The sequence below is a fragment of the Thermobia domestica genome, chromosome 4 (genome assembly GCF_964235325.1).
Source record: "Thermobia domestica chromosome 4, izTheDome1.hap1.1, whole genome shotgun sequence".
In the NCBI taxonomy this organism is placed as follows: Eukaryota; Metazoa; Arthropoda; class Insecta; order Zygentoma; family Lepismatidae; genus Thermobia; species Thermobia domestica.
Window position 1 is genome coordinate 51,361,440 of NC_137457.1, and position 20,017 is coordinate 51,381,456.

At 34.1% G+C, this 20,017-nt stretch overlaps 2 pseudogenes; both read right to left on the reverse strand.

Moving 5' to 3' along the window:
- Positions 1-10,764: 10,764 nt before the first annotated feature.
- Positions 10,765-13,870, reverse strand: LOC145683583 (NADH-ubiquinone oxidoreductase chain 5 pseudogene; annotated as a pseudogene).
- A 117-nt stretch (positions 13,871-13,987) lies between these two features.
- LOC145683308 (NADH-ubiquinone oxidoreductase chain 4 pseudogene) lies at positions 13,988-15,344 on the reverse strand (annotated as a pseudogene).
- Positions 15,345-20,017: the final 4,673 nt, after the last annotated feature.

The following is a 20,017-nucleotide window of genomic DNA, read 5'->3' on the forward strand; positions in this document are numbered from 1 at the left end:
ATAGTGTGTCCACGGACCATTATTATCTATCACCGCATTCATTTGAGGAGGCATGGAATCAATTTGTGACAAAGGAAGACAGGAATGGAAAAGAAAGGGGTTAACCGGGACCTGTATGTTAGGTGCCATACCGGCATTTGCCTGGTATGAATGAGGAAAACCGAAGAAAATCCTCACTCAGAATGGCTGGACTGAAAAAGCTGTTACACCTTTACGACCAACTGTCCCCATACACATAATGAATGAAACCTCTTATTTCTCAGCATTTTCAATAAAGTCTTCTTGGAGCTTTTTACATGAGATCTGATTCTTGATTATCTAATGGAAGATGAACATGCCAGGATCATTTTCCATCTGAAAATAAAATTTTTCGTTTGGTGTGGGCAGCATAATATTCAACTTCAAAGTCTTTCTTATTCCTGTTACCTAAGGGTCTCTTTCCTTTACCTAAGGGTTTTGTTTTACTACTTCCTTCAAAACTAAGGGCGATTCATTCTTAATCTCTTAATCTCATTTATAAAGGATTTGTGATCCAAACTTCCCCGTTAACAAAGAGAAATAATGAAACCTGTTAAGTTAAACGCGTGAAACAATATTGGTGAAAATTTCAGGAGCAGCAATTACGCAATAGATGATCAGAATATTTAAAACACAACTTATAAGATAGTAGAGATGCTACAACTTTAGGATCTTTTGATTGCAATGTATGACGAGTAAACGACACGCTATAATACTGAAAACTGATACACATGCTATTTACTGATGTGTGTGTTATTGTGCGCACAAAGTAATGTTGCTGAGGAAAAGACACAAGACGACATCGTCCAATAGAAATCATTAAACCTTTTTGAAAACGAAATTGAATTTGCTTGATACTTCACGAGACGAGAGAGACCCCTTCGTGAACAACAGAAGTAAAAATCACGAAGTTTACATTGTTGTTGATAATGGCACTGGTATGTATACGTTTCGAATATAAGTAACCCTCAGAACTATATTGATGTAATCGCAGTTTTCATTCTTGATATCTGAGCATTTGAGATTAAGAAATATACGCTTATACCTTGTTCTGAGAGATAATATTTTTATCCCTGTAGCTGTAAGAGGTTCTAAAAACAAAGATAGTTAAAGAAAAATGTACTGTTTCTGGGTGTAACTGGGTAACATTTACTTTTGTCTGGGTTTAACAAACGGTTCTGCGGACTGAAAATATTTTAACAACCGGTTCTAGCGATCCGGCTGAATAGCACCACTGGACCGTGGGGAATTTCCTCGTAATAGTTAGAGTGCTTATTTTGGTCACGGGAGACCCGGCCGGCATCGATTCCTGGTGGGAGATTATGTGGTTCAGATTCCACGTAAAGATATAGGTCCACGTCTTCAATTGCCTCGCTCTGAATAGAATAGTAAACTCCAAATCAATCCACCACCCAACCAATCGACGTCGGAACCGGGAGCGCCTTTCCGTCGCAATGAGAGTATGGTGACTCAATGATAAGGCGCGCACTTTTCGTTTCAAGGTCATAGGCTCGATTCCTGCCTATACTATGTAAGTTTATGTTGAACAGCTTTGTGTCAATTTGTTTCTAATAGTTCTTTATTGCCTTCCACTTCATTCCTCAGTTCCTTTCATTAATTGTTTAGTTCACTTATCATCTGTTTCCTTTAGCCTCCAGGATATAATTGTGCGATGTTAAAATTCCCATTTCATTTCAAAGTATTAGACCAATAATGCAATCTTGAATTTCGGAAATCACTTTTCATTGTTCACATTTCAATTACCTGTGAGTAGATCATTAGTATTTAGATATCTAAATTAATTATAATATGTAATCTGGCACTTGTAAACTACTATGAATGAATTATTTGTTTTGTTTTCCTTCTCTGTTTAAAAGCACTAAACTTAGTATCGAGAAGAACATTGTTTTTCAGCAGATACTGGATTTGTTTTGGGATAGCTGCTTACAGACCTCACGTGAAAGCAGCAAGTCTCTCGGAGAAGTTAACCCACCTGAACAGGGTTGGGAATATTTTCCCTTCTTGCCTGCCTGACATTTCTTTCGTGACTGTACGTTGTAATCCCTACCCCTCTTTTGCACACTTTGTGAAATTTAACTTGTATACTGTGGTGACTTACAGAAATGATAATGCTATTTTTAATAAATCACATCAAATAGGATTGACGATCGTCACAATATATTCAAGATAACAAATATTCATTTAACAGTCGTCGTACGTAGTTGTCTGCACTGAAATTCCCATAATGTGCTTTCTTCTTTACTAATATGAGCTCCGAGTTTCGTGACTAAGTGGTTAGCATACGCGCCTTTGGCGTGAGATTCCCCGGCGAGAGCTCAAGTGGTTCGGATTTAACGGTTAATCAGTAAGTCCAGTCTCATATAGCATCGCTGCTGAAAGAACGTTAAACTCAAAATCACATCAACTAATATGAGCTACTTGGCAATGGTACTGGGTTATTTCATAACTTCTTCGAGAAGATCTTTGTAGAAATGAAGAATCATTAAGTAGTTAATCTATGTTGGGACATGGTACTCCGAAGATAAGATTTTATTCTTCATAGAATCGAAAATAATCTTTCTGGTGTCACTGAAGTCCTAGGAACAATAAGGTAAAGCATTGCTAGCTTATTAAATTCCGAAAACAAATAATGAATTATCTTTTTTGGTTGAGATTTGAATGAGACAACCAGCTCTTGAGCACCTTCAATGACGTTCAAAGAATTATTTTTGCTTCGGTGAAGCGAGGAAAGTGCTAATAACAGTATGTCAGAAGAAATTGAAGAACATGAAACATTGGAATGACACATTCTTTAGGGACAATACGCAAAAAAATAAACGAATACATAAAAACGTATTCGTTAATTTTCTGCGGAAAAACGGTTTTAGGGGCCAAAACCCCCATCCAAAATTTTGAGTGTTGAGGTCCGAAAAGCCGGAGGAAGTGAACCGAAGTGAATAAAATTGTGCACAGATATTGTAGACATAAAATGAGGTAACACGGTTGGATTTTGATATTTGCAATTGTAACAATGGAAATAGCACTTACTACTTGGATTTTGAGATGCAGGCTGTGCGTTTTTAGAGTAGCTAACTACTGACAAAATTGGTTTATTACAAATATAACTTCTTTAACTTCTTCTAAAATACTACCCTACCTTATTAGGACCTCGCCGAATTTGAATATAGCCTAAAACCTTTCGTTCTAATAAAGTCAAAAATGCAACCCCAATTAAAACACAAATAATTAAAATCAAGTAAGAAATCACACCTATAATATAATCATAATACATTATTACCTGGACTCAATTCATCCATTCTTAGATCCTAAATCTAATGCACTTATCTGCCAAAGTAATGGCTATTATTTTTATTCTCTAACAATAAATATTATTAGTACTTGGTCCTTTCGTACTAAAGTACTACTTCCTAAGTAAAGGATAGAAACCGATCTGGCTCACGCCGATCTGAACTCAGATCATGTAAGATTTTAAAGGTCGAACAGACCTATGTCCTAAGCTTCTGCACCTAGACAAAATCTTAATCCAACATCGAGGCTGCAATCTCTCTTGTCGATATGAACTCTCAAAAAAATTACGCTGTTATCCCTGAGGTAACTTAGTCTATTAATCATTAATAAAGGATGACAGAAATACTTAAAAGTAATTATATTAAGAAGAGTTTATTCTACCTTCTCGTCGCCCCAACGCAATAGTCAAATAGCAAATTTATTCATTATCAACTACAAAAATTAATACTTAAATATAAAGATCTACAGGGTCTTATCGTCCTCCTAAATCATTTAAGCCTTTTCACTCAAAAGTAAAATTCAATATTACAAATAAAGACAGTCTTCCACTCGTCCAACCTTTCATACAAGCCCACAATTAAAGGACTAATGATTATGCTACCTTCGCACGGTCAAAATACCGCGGCCGTTTAAAACCTCACTGGGAAGGTCAGACCTTTTATTTTAACAAAAGGACATGTTTTTGATAAACAGGCGGAGGAAATTTTTGCCGAATTCCTTTAATTATTCTCACCAATATACTAATAACACCACTATAAATTGTCTTAATTAATTTAAAACAATAGTACAATAATAAATTAAATGCAATAAAATATAATAAATAATTCAAATAAGTTATAACAAAATTACAAATGATGGCTACTTCTAAGCCCACATCTTTCGCCTAATATAAAACCACATTATAAATAAACAAAAGTAAAGAGCAAATCCCCCTTACTGTTACTCACAGCAAAACTATAATGAACCAACCTCACAACAAACCTAACTGTGGCTGAATTAAATTCAATTCTTGTACAACCAGATATAATAGAAACCGAAAGGCATCTCACCACTAAAATAAAATTCATAAATAATATGCCACCTATAATATCATAATACTTTAGCTCTTTCCATTTCGGGAAATAATTATATAATAATATTATTCAGTGTCCCCTGATACAAAAGGTACAACATTTCATGTTTTCTTCCTTCAAAAAAAATTTCATCTATTTAAACATTCCCTTACGGTACTAATTAACTATAATACTAACAAATTAACTCTATACCCTATACAATAACATCAATTAAAGTTGATTCACTTAATCTTAATAAAAATATACATATATAATAAGTGTCTCCTTCAATCAAAATAATCTGAATTGCACAGAAACCTCCTCGATGTAAACGAATAGCTCAACTAACAAGCTCTATTTTGCTATTAATTCAATCTAGGTGCACCTTCCGGTACACCCACTATGTTACGACTTATCTCACCTAAACAAATGAGAGCGACGGGCGATGTGTACATATTTTAGAGCCACACTCATAATAGTAACATAACTAACATTACATTCAAATCCACCTTCATTTAAATAATTTCATAATAAAATCCGTATAAACATTCTATTGTAATCCATCTCCTCTTACTGATAAGCTGCACCTTGACCTGAAGTCTTCCTCAATAAAGGTAATGAAGGTCCTTAACCTCTCCCTAATACCTTCGACTACGGCGGTATACAAACTGCTGACTACAGTAAGTAAAATATATCGTGGATTGTCGATTACGGGACAGATTCCTCTGAACAGCCTAAACTACCGTCAAATCCTTTGAGTTTCAAGAACATAACTACTATTACCCAGGTATCACATTTTACATTAAAAATAATAGGGTATCTAATCCTAGATTAAAAAATAATTTCATAGCTTCAAACATAGAACTCATTATTTTAAATAATAATTTCACCTAAAAATAAACAAAACAAGTCCTTCAATCTAAATTTATAACTATAGTTTAACCATCACCAATTCTTCCCTTCAACCCCCTCGTCTCACCGCGGCGGCTGGCACGAATTTCGCCGGGTCTCTTAAACCTTAACTGCTTCAAACATTAATTAATAAACAAAACCAAGTACTGCGACTAATAATACCTCATTATTTTACTTTAAGATCAATAATACTTACTTCTTACCCAAAAGGTTACATGTACAACTAGTTAAACAAGAGAAGAATAGCCAGGATAATACTTTACTGTTAATTCATAACGCAAAAATAAATAATTATTAATTATATATTTAACCTAATTAATAAAAATTAGTATTAAATAAACCCTATTTTCCCCTTGTCTAGGATACAATTTTGTTTTTTCCCCCCTCAAACAAAATTGTATCCTATACAAGTATATTTATTTTCTCCTTACACATATGCTGTAAAAACTAGCATATACTGGATACGTTAAGCTTATTAATATACCTTTAGCCGGTATCTCAGGCTAATTAAGAGGATTTAATAGATTTTCAAGTTTTAATTATTATTAATATATAATCTTTCTAAATTTAATTATCATAACGCAATATTGATCTATTTAAATTCTCATATACCACTATAAATAATTATTAAATAATAAGATGCCTGATTAAAGGATTATCGTGATAGGATAAATCAAGTATTTCAACATACTCTTATTACACCTAAAAGAATTAAACTTTCACCTTTGACATCAAAAATCAACGTGCACCCTACACTAAGGCGTAGAAAGATAAGCTAAGATAAGCTAGTGGGCTCATACCCCGCATATGAAGATTACTCTTCTTTTTCTAATGCTCACTAATCCTAAGACTCTTTTATTCTCTAGAACACTTGTGTTAGGAACCCTTATTTCCCTAACCTCCTCATCATGATTTGGTACTTGAATTGGTCTTGAAATTAATCTCCTATCATTTATCCCCCTGATTTCAAAGACTAATAATCAATGTCACACCGAATCTGCTTTAAAATACTTTTTAGTACAAGCCATTGCAAGATCTTTACTTTTAATAGCAATCATTTTACTCTACATGGGCCTGCAAACTACATACTATTTAATCACTATTTCCTTACTTTTTAAAATAGGTGCAGCCCCTCTCCACTTCTGAATACCTGAAGTAATAGAAGCCATACTTTGAATAGACTGCATTATTTTAATAACATGACAAAAACTGGCTCCCCTTGGTCTACTTTCTTACAGCTTAAAACCTACAAATTTAATCTACCTAACCTTAGCCTTGTCCTTAGTAGTAGGCTCAATTGGAGGCTTAAATCAAACATCACTACGTAAAATCATAGCATTCTCATCTATTAATCACACTGGCTGAATACTTATAGCCCTACTATTAAGTGATATAGCATGATCACTCTACTTCCTATTTTATGCCTTACTCTCAGTAATAGCAGTCACTCTTTTCGCAATAAACAAAATATTTCATATTAACCAAACCTTTTCTAATAAAATCGTTGTAACAACAAAATTAGCCATTTTTACTAGTCTTTTATCTTTAGGTGGCCTCCCACCATTCTTAGGATTCTTACCTAAGTGAATCATCATTATAAAAACTGCCGAACAAATATCATTTATTATCCTCACCCTAATAGTAATAACAGCACTAATTACCCTTTTCTATTATATACGAATCGCCTATGCTGCTTTCATTATTAATCACCATAACCAAACATGAACATCTTTAATGAAAAAAAAATCAAGAAACATCAATTAGATCAATATTCATTATTACTTCATTAAGAGGTATAATCATTTTACCTCTAACTGTCAACATCCTTTAAACAAGACTTTAAGTTAAAAAAACTAATGGCCTTCAAAGCTATAAATAAAAGGCGATCTTTTAGGTCTTAGTATATTAACTACTACTCCGGAATTGCAGTCCGATATCATAAATATTGACTATAAAACCTATTAGGAGGTTTATTTAACCATAAATAAATTTACAATCTATCGCCTAGTGCTTCGGCCACCCTATTTAATTTCACTTGCAACGATGATTATTTTCTACAAACCATAAAGATATTGGTACAATATACTTAATTTTTGGGGCTTGAGCAGGAATAGTAGGAACATCACTAAGTCTTCTTATTCGAGCAGAACTTGGTCGGCCAGGTAGTCTAATTGGTGATGATCAAATTTATAATGTAATTGTTACTGCTCATGCTTTCATTATAATTTTCTTCATAGTTATGCCAATTATAATTGGGGGCTTCGGTAATTGATTAGTACCTTTAATACTAGAAGCGCCTGATATAGCATTCCGTCGTCTAAACAACATAAGATTCTGATTACTACCACCCTCACTAACCCTACTATTAACAGGAAGAATTGTAGAGAGTGGTGCGGGAACAGGGTGAACTGTATATCCCCCTCTTTCTAGAGCTATTGCTCACGCCGGAGCCTCTGTCGATCTTTCTATTTTCTCCCTTCATCTAGCTGGTGTATCCTCAATTCTTGGTGCAGTAAATTTTATTACAACTGTAATTAACATGCGAACTCCCGGAATAACCTTAGAACGAATACCATTATTTGTTTGATCTGTAGTAATTACTGCCGTATTGCTTCTTTTATCCCTTCCCGTGCTAGCAGGGGCTATTACAATGCTCTTAACTGATCGAAATCTTAATACCTCCTTCTTTGATCCTTCAGAAGGAGGAGATCCAATTTTATATCAACACCTATTCTGGTTCTTCGGCCATCCTAAAGTTTACATTTTAATTCTTCCAGGATTCGGTATAATTTCACATATTGTAACCCAAGAAAGTGGTAAAAAGGAAACTTTCGGTGTTTTAGGAATAATTTATGCAATACTAGCAATTGGATTCTTAGGATTTATTGTATGGGCTCACCATATGTTCACTGTTGGCATAGACGTTGACACTCGCGCTTACTTTACTGCAGCCACAATAATCATTGCGGTTCCTACAGGAATTAAGGTATTTAGATGAATCGCCACACTTCATGGAGCACAAATAACTTATTCACCTTCAATCTTATGAACCTTAGGCTTCATTTTCCTTTTTACCGTAGGTGGTCTCACAGGAGTCGTACTAGCAAACTCATCTTTAGATATTGTTCTCCACGACACTTACTATGTAGTAGCACATTTTCACTATGTACTATCCATAGGTGCCGTATTCGCTATCATAGCGGGACTTATTCATTGATTTCCTTTATTTAGAGGAACAACAATAAACCCCACATGACTAAAAATTCAATTCTTAGTAATATTTATAGGAGTAAATATCACATTCTTCCCTCAACATTTTTTAGGACTAAGAGGAATACCACGTCGATATTCAGATTATCCAGACGCTTATACTACATGAAATATAGTATCAAGCATTGGCTCATTCCTCTCTTTCATCGCTGTCTTAGTACTTGTAATCATTATATGAGAAGCCTTCGCAAGAGCTCGACCAGTAATCTTTTCAGATCAACAAACAACATCTCTAGAGTGATTTCAAAACCTGCCCCCTGCAGAACATAGTTATGCAGAACTTCCCTTACTAACAAACTTCTAAGATGGCAGATAAGTGCATTGGGCCTAATTGTTCTTCCTTAGAAATGGCCATTTGAAATCAGCTAGGTCTTCAAGATGCAGCATCCCCTGTAATAGAACAAATAACATTTTTTCATGATCATACAATACTCATTGTGACCATAATTACAGTTCTTGTAGGTTATCTACTAGCCTCCCTTCTACCAAACACATATATTAACCGCAATTTGTTAGAAGGACAAACTCTAGAAACTATTTGAACAATCTTGCCTGCCATTACGCTAATCTTCATTGCTCTCCCATCTTTACGACTCTTATACCTACTAGATGAAATTCATCAACCAGCAATCACCCTTAAAACAATTGGGCATCAATGATACTGAAGTTATGAATACTCTGACTTCTCCTTAACAGAATTTGATTCTTACATAATTCCTATTAATGAAATAAATCCCAATTCATTTCGTCTATTAGATGTAGACAATCGTATTGTATTACCTATTAACATTGATATTCGTATCCTAATTACCGCCGCCGATGTTCTTCACTCATGAGCCATACCCGCCTTTGGTATTAAGGCGGATGCTACTCCAGGACGCTTAAATCAAGTAGCAGCCAACATTACACGTACAGGTCTATTCTTTGGTCAATGTTCAGAAATCTGTGGCGCAAATCACAGTTTCATACCAATTGTTGTTGAAGCCTGCCCTCATTCAGTATTCATTAAATGAATAACAAAAATAATACAAGAACTTTCATTGGATGGCTGAAAGTAAGCAATGGTCTCTTAAACCAAAAGATAGTAAAATAACAATTACTTCCAATGGAAAAATTAGTTAAATTATAACGTAAGCATGTCAAGCTTAAATTACTACTCAATAGTATTTTTCTATTCCACAAATATCCCCCCTAAAATGACTTATCTTATTTATTATATTTTCCTTATGTTACCTTCTATTTGCATCTATTATATATTTTAATTCAAATACCCCTGATCCTTCCTTAAGTGACACCAATATTAAGAAAACAACTATAAATTGAAAGTGATAACAAACCTTTTTCAACTTTTGATCCCTCTACTTCAATCATAAATATATCATTTAACTGACTTAGAACAGTAATTGGACTTCTAATTATTCCAATCCCATTCTGATTCTTACCGGGACGACCAAACATTCTATGAAATAAAATTACCTTAACTCTCCATAAGGAATTCAAAACTATTCTTGGCCCTACTAGTTATCAAGGAAGAACCTTCCTATTTATTTCTTTATTCTCTTTCATCCTATTTAACAATTTTATAGGCCTATTTCCCTATGTATTTACTAGCTCTAGTCACCTAACCTTCACATTAACTCTCGCCCTCCCTCTTTGAATAAGCTTCATAATCTATGGCTGAATCAATCACACCCAACACATATTTGCCCATCTCGTTCCTTCTGGAACCCCCGCCCCTCTCATACCATTCATAGTATGTATTGAAATAATTAGCAACATCATTCGGCCTGGAACTTTAGCTGTTCGATTAATAGCAAACATAATCGCAGGACATCTCCTCTTAACCTTACTAGGTAATACAGGCCCTTCTTTATCTCTCTCCATACTCTCCCTACTAATAATTGGACAAATTGCCCTCCTAATATTAGAATCTGCCGTCGCAGTAATTCAATCATATGTATTTGCAGTTCTAGTTACACTATACTCAAGAGAAGTTACTTATGTCAGCACCACAAAATCATCCTTACCACCTTGTTGATCAAAGCCCTTGGCCGCTTACTGGGGCCTTAGGCGCCTTAATTACAACTACAGGACTTACTAAATGATTACATCAATATGACCCCTCTCTATTTTTCCTAGGCATACTAATCACACTACTAACTATAATTCAATGATGACGAGATGTAACTCGAGAAGGAACATATCAAGGATTACACACTATGCAAGCTACATTAGGTCTTTGGTGAGGCATAATTTTATTTATTATTTCTGAAGTATTCTTTTTCGTCTCATTCTTCTGAGCCTTCTTCCATAGTAGATTAGCACCAACAGTAGAAATTGGATCTTTCTGACCTCCAGCAGGCATTGTACCATTTAACCCAATACACATTCCCCTTCTTAATACTGCAATTCTACTGGCCTCAGGAGTTACCGTAACATGAGCTCATCACAGACTAATAGAGGGCAACCACACCCAAGCCACACAAGGGCTACTACTTACAATCCTCCTAGGCCTATATTTTACTGCTCTACAAGCATACGAATATTATGAAGCGCCATTCACCATCGCAGATGCTGTTTACGGCTCAACATTTTTCATAGCAACAGGCTTCCATGGTCTCCACGTTATTATTGGTTCCACATTCCTAGCCACTTGCTTATTACGTCACCTTTTATCACATTTCTCTCCTACTCACCACTTTGGATTTGAAGCCGCTGCTTGATATTGACATTTTGTGGATGTAGTATGATTATTCCTTTACATCTCTATTTATTGATGAGGAGGTTAAGCCTATTTAATATATATAGTATATTTGACTTCCAATCAAAAAGATCATTAAATGAAATAGGCAATTAATACAGTCTTAACAACCGGCTTACTAACTATTATTATTTGCTTAATCGTTATAACCATTTCAACTCTTCTTTCTAAGAAAGTTATTAATGATCGAGAAAAAAACTCCCCCTTTGAGTGCGGATTTGACCCCAAATCTTCAGCCCGAATCCCTTTCTCCCTACGATTCTTCCTCATTGCCGTAATTTTTCTTATCTTCGACGTAGAAATCGCCCTTCTATTACCAATAACAATTACTATTAACAACACCAATACACTATCCTGATCTCTAGTTAGACTAGTATTCCTAGTAATCCTCCTAATAGGCCTTTACCACGAATGAAATCAAGGGTCCTTAACATGAGCTGACTAATGAACGGGATAATAGTTAACTATAATATTTGGTTTGCATCCAAAAGGTGTTGCTATCAACTTATCTCATAAGTAGGAAGCAAACGATTGCACTCAGTTTCGACCTGAGCCTTTGGTCCTTGGCCCCTACTTGTTAGTTGAAGCCAAAAAGAGGCATTTCACTGTTAATGTTATCATTGGGTTTATTCTCTACCCCAACTAAGGAGATGTGAAATTAATCAAGAAGAAGCTGCTAACTTTTATCTTTAGCGGGTTAGACCGTTAACATCTCTTAATATAAATAACATAACCCCCTTAGTATAAATATTACATTACCTTTTCGAGGTAAAAAAGAGAGTACTCTCAGGGAGTATTATTTAGAGAATATAATTCTTCTTAGTATCTTCAATACTATGCTTTCAATATAAGCTACCTAAATATATAAATATAAAGAAACAAAGGAAAATTGTAAAAAATAAAAAAATTAATAAATACATTTTAAATAAATTGTCTTGTGATTGTTGAATTAATATTGAACCGCCCTTAAAACTACTATATATGCCTTGAGCACCTAGACACTCTCTCCATCCTTGATCAATATTATTATAGTACACTCCCCCTATGTATAAAGGGAATTTAATAATATAATTTGTTGATAGGTAAGGTAAAAATCATATGCTTCCTATTATTGTAGAGTTAAAATAAAACTTCATACACATTAAAGGCTGTCCAATAGAATAACTTGATAGTAAGATACCAACTCACAAACCTACAACACTTACAAGTAATGCACCTATTTTTAAATATAAAGGTAAAACAACACAGTTAACAGAAGGAAAAATTAATCAACTCAATGTTGCACCTCCTAAAATTGCTATCACTACTAATCCTAATATTCCCTTACACATAGTCCAACCTTCATTATCACTAATAGAATGAATATTAGTGCCCCCAAAGCCCTTACCTGTCAAATAAAATCTTAAACGTACTGAATAACATACAGTTAAGCCGGTAGAAAAAATAATAAGAAAAAGCTGACTACATTAATTAAAGACAAAGAAGAAATTTCCAAAATTAAGTCCTTAGAATAAAAGCCAGCTAAAAATGGTATTCCACATAAAGCCAAGTTAGCTACATTTAAACAAGATAAAGTAAGGGGCATCTGACTTACAAGTGCTCCTATTCTACGGATATCTTGTGTATCTCCTACACCATGAATAATCGCTCCTGCACATAAAAAAAGTAATGCCTTAAATAAAGCATGTGTCAATAGATGAAAAAAAGCTAATACAGGAAATCCCATGGATAAAACTATTATTATGAGACCAAGCTGACTTAGAGTAGATAAAGCAATAATCTTCTTCAAATCATATTCATAATTAGCACCAATGCCAGCTATAAATATTGTCAATCCTGATAGTAAAAGTAATACATCGCCGGCATAAACACTTAATAAAACGTCTCTAAACCGAATTAACAAGTAAACCCCAGCAGTCACAAGCGTAGAAGAATGTACTAATGCTGATACTGGTGTAGGAGCGGCTATTGCCGCCGGTAACCACGCAGAAAAAGGAATTTGTGCACTCTTTGTTATTGCAGCCAAAATAATTAAACTAGAGATAATTACTATTTCATTATTATTTAAAACTCTATGCAAATAAAAAACATAATTTCAACTTCCATAATTTAGTATTCAAGCAATAGCTAATAAAATTGCTACATCTCCAATACGATTAGAAAGCGCGGTTAACATGCCAGCATTATAAGATCGTACATTTTCATAATAAATAACTAAACAATATGAAACTAAGCCCAATCCATCCCATCCAAGGAGAATTCTAATTAAATTAGGGGAAATAATTAATAAAACTATTGGAAGAACAAATATTAATACAAGTATAATAAATCGATTAAGATATCGTTCAGATCCTATATACTGCCCACTGTAATAAATTACCATTCTAGAAATATAAAGTACAAATATTATAAATATAAATGACATTCAGTCAAATAGAAGTGTCATAACGATTTTATTTCTATTAAAAGAAATAACTTCTCACTCAATAAATACACTATATCTAATAATTAAAAAGTTCAAACCTATAAGAAGTAAAAAAACACTCATTCTACTTAAAAGAGTAAAACTAGTCACACAAATTGAGAAAGGTCAAACCATGGCCTAAGGGCAATAAACCTTCTTTAGTTCCACAAACTAAAATTTTATTCTAAACTACTCAAGCATCTATAGCCATAGAAATCTCGGCCCTGCAAAAAAGATCAATAAATTTAAAGGTAATCAGTGTAACATCAATAATAAATACTCTTGTACACTTCCTCCTCAACAAGAATATAAATTAGAATAAGGCATTCCGTGTTGAGTATATGAATATAAATGCAGTCTATAAGCGGCTCTAAAAAAAGATAGTAAGGCCAATCCTAACATACTCAATCAAGATCAACCAACAATTCTATTTAATAGACTAATTTCTCCTAATAAATTTAATGTTGGTGGTGCCGCCATATTAGCAATTCTTAATAAAAATCATCAAAGCCCTAGGCTCGGCATAAAAGATAATATTCCCCGATTAATTAACAGTCTTCGACTCCCTAAACGCTCATAAGAAATATTTGCAAGACAAAATAAACCCGAAGAACATAGACCATGGGCAATTATTAGTGTAAGAGCACCTCTAAATCCTCATAATCCCATTGTTAATAATCCTATTAACACTAACCCTATATGAGCAACAGAAGAATAAGCAATTAAAGACTTTACATCAACTTGTCGTAGGCACACTAACCGATCTAACCGATCAAATACCTACAACTCTAATACCAAACCAAATTAAATTTATACTGACAGCTACATTTTCTATAAAATATAGAATACGCAATAATCCATACCCTCGTAACTTCAATAAAACTCTCGCCAAAATTATTGAACCACTTACGGGTGCCTCAACATGTGCCTTAGGTAATCAAAGATGAACTAGAAATATAGGTATTTTAATTAAAAAAGCAACAACTAAAGCAAAATACCATATATAATATGTAATTCCCAAACCTATTACACTTCTCATATTAATTATTAATAAACTACCCTTAACATACTCTAAATAAAAAATACCAATCAAAAGTGGCAGTGAAGCAAATAAGGTATAAAACAACAAGTATATGCCTGCCTGCACTCGTTCGGGCTGATAACCTCAACCCAAAATTAAAAATAATGTAGGAATTAATGAGCCTTCAAAAAAAAAATAATAAAACATAAATAATCTAGAGGAAGAAAATCTCAAATAGAGTAACACAAGTAATAATAAAACTAAACTAATAAAACTCGTACTATAAAATGAACTTCTTAACACCCCCTCTCTAGCCATAATTATAAGAATAACAATTCAAATACTTAATAGAATCAATGAATATCTCAAGCTATCTCTTCACAGGTAATACCCCACCTCCCAAGGAACTAGTCCCATACTATTTCTTATTATAAATAAAAAACAAATTCTAATAAGACAAAACTGAACAACTCACCATAATTTAAAATTAAAGCCCAAAGGTATTAAAAACAACATAAACATTAAATATTTTAGCATCGTAATACAACTAAAGAATTTAAATAATCACCTCCATGGGTTCGAACAATAGATACTAAAATTGATAAACCTAGACTACCTTCACAAACACTAAAAGTTAAAAATAATAAAGAAAAATAATTTTCAACATATAAGTTACCCAAAAAATAAGACAAAAGTAAAAAACTTATCAACACGATAAACTCAAGTCTTAATAAGACTATTAATAAATGCTTACGTTGAATAACAAAACAAGCTATTCCTAAAATAACTAGAAAACAAGAAAACAAAATAAATAATATTTTCATAAGCTTTTATAGTTTAATTAAAACGTTGGTCTTGTAAACCATTAATGAATAAAAATTCTAAAAGCATCAAGAGAAAGTATAAACTTATCTTTAGTCCCCAAAACTAATATTTTTATAAACTACCTCTTGAAATTAAAATAACCTGAATATTACTTATAATTTTAGTAGTTTTAAGATTTATTCTAATTCAAATCTCTCACCCCCTATCAATAGGACTAATACTCATTGTCAACACTATTACTACCTGCTTAACTATCTCAACTATAAAAGAATCTCCTTGATTTTCTTACATTCTCTTCTTAGTTTTTCTGGGGGGCATATTAGTTCTATTTATTTATGTCACAAGACTAGCATCAAATGAAATATTTACCTTAACACCTAATCTTTTCCTACTAATTTTCCTAGTTCCATTGCTCCTAATTGCTATAATAATTATCGACCCCCTTCTACTACCAAATATAATTTCATTGCCTGATCCGCATCACTATACAACTAATTACCAAGAAATTCCTGGTATAAAGTTTTATATAACATCAATCCTAATGAATACTATTATATTAGCAACATACCTATTTATTACATTAATTGCAGTGGTAAAAATTACTTCATTATATCAAGTCCCCTTCGGCCCTCTAAATCATATGTCAACACCAATTCGCTTACATCACCCCCTTTTTAAAATTGCTAACAACGCCTTCCAGCTCCTATTAACATCTCGTACTGATGAAATTTTGGCTCTCTTCTCGGCTTGTGTTGAATTATTCAAATTGCCACAGGTCTATTCCTAGCTATACATTATGTATCAAGTATTGAATTAGCCTTCAATAGAGTAATTCACATCTGTCGAGATGTAAATTTTGGCTGGCTTTTACGCACTTTACATGCCAATGGAGCATCATTTTTCTTCATTTGTCTTTACTTACATGTCGGCAGAGGAATATATTATGGCTCTTATCTTTATCTTCATACTTTAAGAGTAGGGGTTGCTATTCTACTTTTAGTAATAGCAACTGCCTTTGTAGGCTACGTACTGCCTTGAGGTCAAATATCTTTCTTAGGTGCTACAGTCATTACAAATCTACTATCAGCTATCCCTTACCTAGGGACAATGCTAGTACAATGAATTTGGGGAGGCTTCGCCGTAGATAATGCTACTTTAAATCGATTCTTTGCTTTCCATTTTCTCTTACCCTTCATTGTAGCCGCTATATCAATAGTACATCTTCTATTCCTTCATCAAACAGGATCTAATAACCCTTAATAGAAATCAAGATAAAATTCCCTTTCACCCTTATTTTTCAACTAAGGACACTATTGGCTTTCTAACTATAATAACAGCTTTAATATTACCCACCCTCTGAAATCCCTATATACTTGGAGATCCTGAAAACTTCACCCCCGCCAATCCTCTAGTCACACCAGTACATATTCAACCAGAATGGTACTTCTTATTTGCTTACGCTATTCTTCGCTCCATTCCTAATAAACTTGGAGGAGTTATTGCTTTAGTAATATCAATCCTCATTTTAATAATTATACCATTCTTCCATACCAGAAAAATACGAGGCTTACAATTCTATCCTATTAATCAAATCATATTCTGAATTATAGTAAGCACAGTAATCCTTTTAACTTGAATTGGAGCCCGCCCAGTAGAAGATCCTTATATCTTAACAGGCCAAATTCTCACAGTTATTTATTTCGCTTATTTCCTATTTGTGCCTTACCTCTCCTCTTTATGAGATTTCTTACTAAATAAGACTTAGTTCTTTGGCTGAGGATAAGCATATGTTTTGAAAACATACAACAGAGCAAAGCTCTAAGAACTTATTCTCAATTCAATACACTTAAATTAAAAGAGAAATAAAAAGAAGCTTTATACCTCCTAAAAATAAAAGATAATTAAGAGATAAAGGCAAAAAACACTTTCAAGCAAGATATATTAATTTATCATACCGAAATCGAGGTAACGTTCCTCGTACTCAAATAAACCCAAAAGAAATAAATACTACCCTACAAAAAAAACAAAATAGAAAAAATATCATGTCCTAGAAACAAGATACTAAATAAAGTTCTTAGAAATAAAATACTAGCATATTCGCATTGTAGAAAGGATGGCGTTGATCACGAATCAAAGTTAATGACGATGTATTTTAGTGGGTCAGAGTTGTTCACAATGGTTCAGAGTAGTTTATAGTTGGTGGTGGGTCAGTGTGGGTTATGTTGGGTGAATGGTTACGTTGGGTGGCGAGTCATTGTGGGTGACGGTGGGTCGTGGGTCACGATATGTGGTGGGTCAGTATGTTGTGGATCAAGGTTTTATTGATCCACGACATCTCTGTTTAACATTGTACTAAAGAGGGGAGGCTCCGAAGGTGCTCGTCGGCGATTTTCTCAAATTTTGCACATAGATAGTACCCCACCAGAAAGAAATAAATCTCAAAACGGTTCACAGTACCATCTCACAGAACTCAACATAGAGGGATTTGTTTGATTGGCTAAATGAAGACCTCAAAAATTTATTCTTCTACAAGCGAGATTTTCTTCATACTTTCCGTGGCGAAGTCAGAAAAATACGCGGCTAGTAAACTTAATGTCCAATGTTCGCGCCCAACTCGTGGGACTTGCTTTATTTTCTAATGTTCTTACTAGGGATGGTCAGAAAGTTCCAGTTCCGGCGGAACCGGTTCCACGAGGAACTGCTTCTCGCAGATCCGGTTTTCAGAACCGATTCCAGACTTGGATCCGAAAACCCGTTTCCAGAACCTTATCTTCTAGAACCGGATCCGTTCAAACCGGTTCTGGCCATCCCTATTTTTTACACTCACCTGAATATAAACGAATCAGGTATATAGACGATTTAAAATATTTTGGGGTAGTAATGTTGTGGTTATTTGGCGTTTCGTCGAGTCTCTGCCGCTAGTGGTATAATTTTCAAAACAAAAGTGGGGCACCACGTATCGTAGCTGCGGCATCACCAACTTTTGGCGAAATGTCGTCAGTTGCGTATCGGTGGACCACTGACGCTTACGGCACTGGTGCTTGTATCTGAAAACTAAGAGAATAAAGAAGCATGGTATCCATGAAGCAAGCCCTAAAAGTCTGAAACGATGAAACAGATGTCAAAACTGGAAAACACGTATTTTATAATTTCAAAGGTACCCCGTACCGAGGTAAAAGGATTGCGCCAATGTCCCCAGAAGGGGTGCAACTCAAAAGTTGAAGATGGCAAGGGGAATCAAGTAGTATACCATTTAAAAGTATTGCCAAAATTAAAAGAGATGGTAATAGACTCGAGTCTTTCTGCTAAACTTGTGCAAAAGAGCGAGCCTTCAAGATGGTAACAAATCCTTCATTAAAAACTCCGTGACCACCTCTAGAAATGTTAAACTGTGAAATTGATATCAGAAGAGGTAAACACTTGTTTTACAATTTCAAAAGTATAATGCACCAAGGTAAAACAAGAAGTGCTCCATTGTGGGTTTATTACATCATTAATATTAAATTCTGCGTTCCATGGTTGTGTCTATAGTCTAAAGGACAAAGTAATTGTGAATTATGAACTTAATGGTAGAATACAGAAATGGAAGGAACGTTGGTGCATTATACTTTTTTGTCTTGTCTTGTCTTCTTCACTATAAAAAGAGTTTTAGAAAAAAAGGGCACCGGGTAATAACCAGCATGTACCATAAATGTTAAAAAGAACATTGCTGTGACTTGAATAATTTGTTTGTAAAGTTTGTATTATTTGTAATTAATTGTGCAAATGGCAGAAGCCGACATTTTCATTTTTTTGGCCGACTTACTAGTCGTATTGCCTGTAACATGTAGTATTAAGTGTATATAAGTATAAATTGTTCGTAAGTTAAATTATTCGTTAGTTGAGATAAGGTATATGAAAAAAACAATTAGTGAAATCCGAGTAAAAATAGAAATGTCATAATAAGGTAAGAGATTGTCAAATTCGGGATGGAGTTCCAACGGGAAGAAGAGGGCCAGTTACCCAGATGACCGGGGTGAAAATATTGAATAAAGTGAAAAATAAATTATATGAATACGTGTAAGTTAATTGTAATTGTGAGTAAATGTTTTCATGATCTAATATGATGAGTGTAAATGGTATAAGATGAAAATTCTTCACTCTAAACACTTCCTCTTTGGTACCTCACTATTAGAGATGTTTACACTGTCACGATCACCGCAGAACTCTCAAGTTATTATACTTTTTGTTCTACGTTGGCGCATTATACTTTGCAATGATAAGACAAGTGTTTACATCTTCTGATATCGGTTTAAAAGTTTCACATTTCTAGAGGTGGCCACGGAATTTTCAATGAATTTATTACCAAGTTGAAGACTCGCTATTTTGCTCAAGTTTAGCATAGA